The 8,228-nt window shown below is 39.0% G+C and overlaps 1 long non-coding RNA gene across 1 annotated transcript; it reads left to right on the forward strand.

Annotated features, from left to right (window-relative positions):
• Positions 1-4,229: 4,229 nt before the first annotated feature.
• LOC131624558 (uncharacterized) lies at positions 4,230-7,161 on the forward strand. Its single transcript, XR_009290620.1, has 4 exons — positions 4,230-4,543; positions 5,743-5,835; positions 5,949-6,093; positions 6,630-7,161. It is a non-coding gene; the product is annotated as an uncharacterized LOC131624558 (long non-coding RNA).
• The last annotated feature ends 1,067 nt before the right edge of the window (positions 7,162-8,228 follow it).

Consider the following 8,228-nt stretch of genomic DNA (forward strand, 5'->3'; position numbering starts at 1 on the left):
TCTTGATTACCACATGGAAGAAGATTCTGACGAAGTCACCCAAGAATTTGTAATGCTTTAGGGATTCGAGCAATGCGAATGATGCAATGCTCAAGATAAGAGTGCGTCTTGCTTATCCCTCGTGCGGGAGCCCCAAGCATATTCATTGAAGAATTATTTGCCGTCAAACATGGAGTAACTTTGCGTGATCACCAAACTTAGAGAAGTTACTTGTTGCAAGGAGAGCTCAAACACCAACTGAAACACCAACCTCCACGGATACAACTGAGCATAAGAACCTTGAGAATGAGAGATGCTTCTACAAAACATTCTTGATTACTTTTTGAAAAAGATTCTGACAAAGTTGCTCGAGAATTTGTGGTGTTTTCATTATTATCATACCAACGAGTTCAAACAAGGAAGTAGCCTTCTACAAAACAGGAAATACTTGAAATGAGAACACAGAAAGGAAATGATGATTTCCATAGTTGAGGAGACTTGACTCCTTCTGGGCTTATTCTTCTCTTTTTTTTTTTATACTTTCTGGAATACGGGCATTCACTTAGGCATGAACTCTTCGTTTTATGCGCAGGCCATTTGGAATGAATGATATTACTTTGGAGTCAACGAGATCTTGGACTTTGTGTTTCAAAATATTACAATTCTCAGTTGAATGTCCAGATGTCCCAGAATGGTACTCACACCTTGCATTTAAGTCATATCCTTGAGGAATCGATGTTGGAGGGGGCTTAAACTCCTTTAGTTGGACCAAAGAATCCTTGAGCAAATGAGAAAGCAGCTGACTATAGGTCATAGGGATTGGGTCAATCCTTCTTGGTGGTCTCCTTGGCATTTGTGGACCCTGCTGATGGCAATGATTCCAATACCCATTCTGTTCAGGTGTCTTCCTCTTTTGATCTGGCTGTGAAACAAATGGAGATTGATGAGGTGGGAAACCTGGAACCCAAGATGGTGCATTATGCTTCTGATTTGAAGTGGATCTGACATAGAAGTATGAATCAACCTTTTCTTCCACCGCAGTTGGAACCCCATTTCCTTGAACAAACATACCCTCGGGGGTGAACAAAATCACTTTTGAATCAATGAGATCTTGAATTTGCTGCTTCAGCGCCCTACAATTCTCAATATCATGACCAGGTGCCCCAGAATGGAACTCACATCGAGCATTGGCATCAAAGGTGGGGGGAAGCTTTTCAGGCGTAGCCAATTCTCGTAGCTCAACCAACTGAAGCTCCAGCAAACGGGGAAGTAACTGAGCGTAAGGCATCGGGATAGGATTGAGAATTCTCCGAGGTTTCTTAGGCTTTTTCCCACACATTTGGCCCCCTTGAAGAACAGATTGGCATGGAGGTAATGGCACATGGAGTTGAGGAGGAACTTCTTGAGGTATTCCATGAGTGGGAAGGGATCCTACTGAAGAGAAGGGATCAACAACTTCTGTTGCAGCAGTAGGAACAACATCCCCTTCCTTTCTTAGTACTGTTTTTAGAATTTCCATAACCAAGCTTAACTGAGTCTTCAACTGACTATTCTCTTCTTTTAGTGCATCCTGATTATGGACCAAGTCTTGCATCTCCAACATAAGATGACCCATTTGTTCCCTCATCTCATCCATTTCCTCACGGAGTTGTTCCATAGTTGATTTTGGAGTCGTGGCGGTGAGAAGTCAAATCCGTTATTGATCTTGAAATCTGAAGAGAAAGGGTCCCATAAGTATCTGAGAGAACCATGAAATGCATGATAGTGTGAATGCATGTTTCGTTTATGAGAGATCCTAAAGTCTTTTCGCACGCTTTTTAGTTCTCTTTTGGAATCAAAGCCCTTTTTTTTGTATAGAATATCTTTTCTTTTTTCTTTTTTTCTGCTTTTCTATTTCTCTTTTTCTTTTTTCTTTCCTTTTCCCCCTTTTTTTTTTTTGGAAATAGACTTTAGGATTCCCCACAAATGAAGTGGATAAAGCAATGATGTTATGCAATGCAAAAGTATAGGATCAAGGGTCCACATAATCTGAATAGCCATAGCACAATCCTCTGAATAACCGATGTGAAACCTCTGTACAGGCCAAATGTCACAGGATCAAAGGTTCGACGCCTTTTTGGAATACCAGAATATCAAGCACCAGGAGAATAGACCAAATAAAGGTCCAACCTCGAGTACGAAGAAGTAATGGTATGTAGGAGTCAAGGTTTCCTGTCCCACCCCAATCTCACGGGTATGAAGTCTAGACACGGACAAGTGGTCCCTAATGGTCACTAGGGTCTACAGTTCCCATGGGGTACAAAGTGTTTGAGGCAACAAGCGTGCCAGACACAGTGTTCCATGAAAGAACCTCGCCCAGTTGTGGTACCCCATATTGAACTCATCCATAGCAAGCGCTACGGTAGTCAACATGAGCATCCACGCTAATCCTATGTGTCACTTGGCCTGGGTAGTGGGCCTTTTACCTCACACAAACCCCCCACCTGCAAAACAGAACAGAAGACCCCAAGGAACACAAAATATAATCCATATGCATGATGTGCAAGCAGAAATAAACATGATATGCAAGCAGAAAATAAACATGCAAACATATATACAAGATATAGACATAAAACAAATAAACACCCAATAAAATAAAACAAACAAAGGCTAGGATCGACTTGCTTAGGTAATCCCCAGCAGAGTCGCCAGCTGTCGCACGCTCGCGAAAAATGAACAGAGTCGCCACCAATATATTTATCCCATAAGGGAAAGGAATATCAGAAAACCTAACAAAGGAAGGAACAGGGTCTTGCGACCAGAGAATCAAGGTACGGGAGTCGGTTACGCAAGGGGAAGGTATTAGCACCCCTCGCGCCCATCGTACTCGATGGTATCCACCTATGTTTGTTTCTATCTAAAGGGTGTGTACTATGTCTATGTCTATATGCGAACGAATGCAAAAGAAAATACGGGGAAAAGAAGGAAATATTTACAAGTGTGCTCGTTCAAGCCCCGCGACTTGATGCCTACGTATCCTTTTCAGGAATCAGAGCGCCGTAGTTCGGCTCAATAGTTTTTGTTTGTTTTTTGTGTTTTTTAGTTGGGCGGCGTTAACGTTCGCGCTCTTGCACAAGGGGACAGCCTAGGATGCAATGGAGCGGAAATAACGGTGCCCTTAAGAAAGCGAGAGAAGAGAGAGAGTTTGAGTGTTTCGAGGAAATCCCTTAAGCAAGGGAAACTCGAATTACTCTTTGGTTTGTGTTTTTTAAAGGTCGGGAACTTACGCCTGAATGGAACCCTTAAGCAAGGGAGCTCCAAGCACTCGAACATCCCTTAAGCAAGAGAAGTTACAAGCTTCCATTCCCTTTTTATTAGTCAAAGTATTTATTAGTCATTTTTTATGCGTTTTCTTGGTATTTTTTAATGGGAGTTTATTCAAGTATTTTTAGATGTTTTAATGTTGAAAGAAAAAGAACTAGCCTAAGAAAACTAGCCTAATATGAATGGGGAATTCTACTTATTGTTATCATGGTTTCTACCTAAGGTTAGGATTTAAAAGAAGCATGAAAAATAAAGCACTAAGTAGAATATTGAAAATAGCATGAAAAAGAACAAGTCAAAATATAGCACAAAAGTGAATTAAAAATACTATTATTTTTATGGATTTTTATGAAAGAAATTGAATTACAACAAGTAAAAGGACTAAAAGAAATAGCCTAAAATTACTATTTTTAGTGATTGTTTTTATGAACATTTTTCTATGAGGTTTTTATGTAAGAAATCCCTAAAAGAATCTAGCAATCAAACTATAAAAAATTAACTAAAATCTATTTAGAAAAGCATGGTTTTTATTATGTTTTATCAACTAAAAATATCAATAAAAAAGCTAAAGTCTACAAGATTTTGATGGAGTCAGGGGGGTGTGAAATCAGAATAGTGTTGCTGTTAGCAGTTATGCGTATGGCCCAAAGAATAAAGCCCAGAGTGATGTTTTTGTTTTGTAAATCAGATTTTCCAGCAAGAAAAACGTATGGGCCTAGGGTGTGCATTCAGCATTTCGGTGGCCCAAAGCAATTGATTCATCTCAGATTTTTTCATGACTTTTTGACTCAAAGAAAATGGCGCATGGGCCCAGGGGGAGGTGTAAAGTTGAATTCCGGTACAGGCCCAAAGATTTTATTAGTCCAGTTAGATTTTTATTTCACATTGATAATCACCAATTAGTCAATATACTAACTCCATTAATCAGAATTAACACTAATTAAGTCTAATTAATTATATTAAACTTAAAATCAGTAGAAAAGGGATTTAGGGTTAGAATACGTGACCTTTCACCTCTCACGCGAAGTTCAGGATCTCTCTTCATCCTTCTTCACTCGCGGCGGCGCACCATTTCCTCTCCGATGGAGCTCAAACCACCGCCGCGTCCTTCGCCTCAATCTTCTTCATGTCAAATCGATGCCTCCCTCAGCTCGTCTTCGGTTACTGGAGTGGAGAACAAACGCGAAACGGAAAGAATACCAGAAAGATTCCAAGAGCTCCAAATGCGAAACAAACACGAGGAAACGGAGAAATTATTCAGGTGAGTTCTTGGTTTTGCATTTCTCGATCCTTCTTCTTCTTCTGTGTTCTTCGACTCTTCTTATTTTTCGATTTGCTCTTCTTCTTCTTCTTTCTGTGTTCTTCGATTTTTCTTCTTTCTGTGTGCGATTTCTGCGCGGTTGTTGTTGTTGTTGCGTGTTTGAGCGAATTTTGGAGCGAGAATTGAGTGATTTTGAGGATGATGATTGAAGATTGTGATGGTTGCAGAGGAGTGTAGATGGAGAATGGTGATGATGGTGAAGATTATGGAGAAGATGAAGAGAGTGAGAGATGGTGGAGGGAGAAGAAGGTTCAAGAGATGAAGATGGTGAAAATGAGTGTCGTGGAGAATGGTGTGGAGAGATTGATGAAGATGAATGAGGGAAGAATGTGAGAGTGATGAAGATGGATATGGGGAGAATTGAGGGAGAAGAGAGGATTCAGAGAGAGGAAGATGAAGGAGGTGGTTATGGTGGTGGTGAATGAGCGTGTATGTTTGAATTGTAGAGGGAAGGGAGATTATATAGAGGTTTGAAGGCTGAAGAGTTAGTTAGAGGGAGGAGATTTCAGTTAGAGAGTGAGGATTGAGGGCCATTAGATTTGAGGGATTTGGTTAGTGATTGGATGGTGGGGATTGAAGTTCGTTTTTAGGTAGTTATGAGGGAGAGGAAGTTAGTTGTTGATCTGTTAGGACAGTTAGGTGAGCTGGCCATTCTGTTATGAATTCGGTTATATGGAGGGTGTTAGAATTTTCTGTTTGTTAACTGTGAAACTGAACTGTTATGCTTATTGTGTTGGAGTTTGTTAGATGGAGGGAAATTCTGTTTTCAGTTTGACAGTTGGTTCTTTTGAATTCAGCTATTGGTTGCTGAATGGTTAGAGAATAGGTTAGTGGAAAAACGGTTAGTAGTGAGAATTAGAAAGAGTTAGCAGGTTAGGATATGGTTTAGAGGGATTCTGTTTTGGTGGTTGTTGTTAGTTAGAAACTGAAGTTGTTAGTTAGTTAGTAATTTTGGAATAGCTTGTCAGTTGGTTTAGGGAGTGTTGAATCGGATCTTGAATGTGAATTGGGTCGTATGAGTTTGCCACAACATAATATGCATAGTATGCTGCCTGTATTGTTAAATGCCTTGTACTGAATGTGGGTTATTGATGTGTGGTATGAAGGATTTCTGAACCGGTTTCTTCTTGTTGATGCAGGGCTGACTTGGAACAAATTTATGAACTGAAACCGTATGTCTTCCGTGAGCTGAAATGAAGTGCATAGAATTCCGAGCTCGGTATTTTCAAATGGTGAGCTAGATGTGTGGCATTTATTTCTTTTTCTTTTAGTATGGAGCTGAATTGGTTTTATGCTAGTGCTGCAGGGAGTTTGGGCATTGACCGATTTCTTTGTTATGATGCAGAATTTGATTTTTTTGCCGGTTATGCAGGCTTTGACTACTGTACTGATGTTGCAGAGTTCGCTTGCAGCCGATTAGAGAATGAGACATGGTGGTTTGTAATGAATGGCGATTCGACGATGTCGGTTCAACGTGTTATTTTTGCAAGGTATATGGTTCTGAGATATTATTTGTGAATGGTTATGGAACTATTTTGGAATAGCTGGGATCTATATTAGAAATGTTAATTGGTGGATGAAGTTTGGCTAAGCGTAACATTAGTGTTTGGTTAGTGATTGCATTTGAACATAGGTTTAAAACTGTTAGGTTGCAATTAAAATGGTAACTGTGTTTTTTGGTATGAAGTGTATCTGTTTGTGAATGAATCATGGCTGATGTGCATTTGTAGTGATGTTTTGGAACTGTCATGAGGGTGGACTATTGTAGGGTTCTGTTTGAATTGTAGTTGTTTATTTGAAGGTGGTTTTAATGTATGCTGGTGTGAGGTTTGATGGTTAGAGGTATGTAACTGTCTCGGACCGAAACAAATGCACTGGCTGTTGGTAAATTTGTGATTTGAAATGTGTTAGTTAGGAGGTGATTGAGAAATTAGTTAGGGAAGCTGTTAGTTTGTATAGTGAACTGTGTGGACTTTTATTTCTTCTCTTATTTCCTGAACCGATACCATTTCCCTTTTGGTTTCAGATACATCAATGTGCTCCTTAACAACCCCAACCGGTGAATCACACCGTTTCAACTTCCATCCAGCATTACGATCATACAGAGAATTATAACTTCAGATTTCTGAGCTTCATGAGAAGATCCAGCGAATGCAGTTCGTTGAAGAACATCGGCACAAGGTTCCAGAATAGGAGTGCGTTCTTGGTACATGCTCGGTGTAGAACGTATCAATGAATTCATCGTGCCTGATCGAGTGTAATGCAATTGACGGTTCAAAGTTGTAATGAACCTCCCTCTTTTGTAATATACTTTTATGCAGGATTTTGGTTAGGATTTTCTCCTGCTGCAAAGTTGCATTTTTGTTGTAGTTTTTTCAATTCTGGCCTTTTTGTAATGTGTGATGGATGTATTGGTTTTGGATATGGCTTCCTCTTGTTTGATGTATCATGATCTTTTTATGAACATTTGATGTTCAGGTTGCTTTATGTACAGTACCAATGTGTAGGCCCGAGATCTTCTGGAACTGAATGTGACTGGCTAGCATGAGCATTGTTTACATCATGGGTCTGATTTGAATGTTAATTGATTTGAATGGAACATTTCGAACCTTTGAAGAGAATTCTCCTTCTAACTTGAATTTGAAGTCTTCATTTTCTTTGTTGCATAGAATCTCAGGATCATGGTGTGAATGCACCAAGATAATTGTCAAAACAAAAGACTTTGAACACTTTTTATATGTTGACTTTTGTACAGCTTCTTGAATTCTAACCAACCGAATCAATTTCTCTTTGACACTCGAATAACAAACCCAACGATGACAAAAATCCAAATAGGGAAATAAACCCTAGGTCAAGGAATGCATGGAAATACTCTGATTAAGTGCCAAGCACTCTGTTGTTTTAGATGAGGGATGAGTCCCTGATAATCACACTTCACACCCTATTTCCACACTTCATTATTCACAGAAAGAAGCAGATGAATCAGAAGAATTAGACTGCATTTGTTGTAGAAATCTGAAACCATTATGCAACTCTAATCTTTTCAAGATATTTGATCCCATGCCAAATTTATTGATTAAAATGAATGCATGAGTGTTAGATGACCTAATGAAGGTATATACATGAATGCAAAAGTCTAAGCCAGTTAGAAATTGAAGGGTAGGACAAATTTGGGGTATGACAGCAGTACACAGATGCTCTGGATGAAGAGTCAGTTAGAAGATTATCAGATATTTGAGAGTAACATTCCTATATTCTGTGATAATACTTCTGCTATATGTTTATCTAAGAATCCTATTCTTCATTCAAAAGCTAAACATATTGAGATAAAACATCATTTCATAAGGGACTATGTTCAGAAGGGTGTTATATCTTTAAACTTTGTTGATACAGACCATCAATGGGCTGATATCTTTACAAAACCCCTGGCTGAAGATAGGTTTAAGTTCATTCTGAAGAATATCAGTATGGATTTATGCCCAGAATGAGAAGATGAGAAGTTCTCATATATGAGTATCTTCTGAAATGAATGTGGAACATTTTTTTTCAGAAGTTCTGATTGAATTCGTTTAGAAATTATGATTCGGTTATTACTAACGTTTCATTGTCTAAGTTGATTCAGAAC

Source organism: Vicia villosa, unplaced genomic scaffold, assembly GCF_029867415.1.
Source record: "Vicia villosa cultivar HV-30 ecotype Madison, WI unplaced genomic scaffold, Vvil1.0 ctg.000137F_1_1_2_unsc, whole genome shotgun sequence".
Taxonomy (NCBI): Eukaryota; Viridiplantae; Streptophyta; class Magnoliopsida; order Fabales; family Fabaceae; genus Vicia; species Vicia villosa.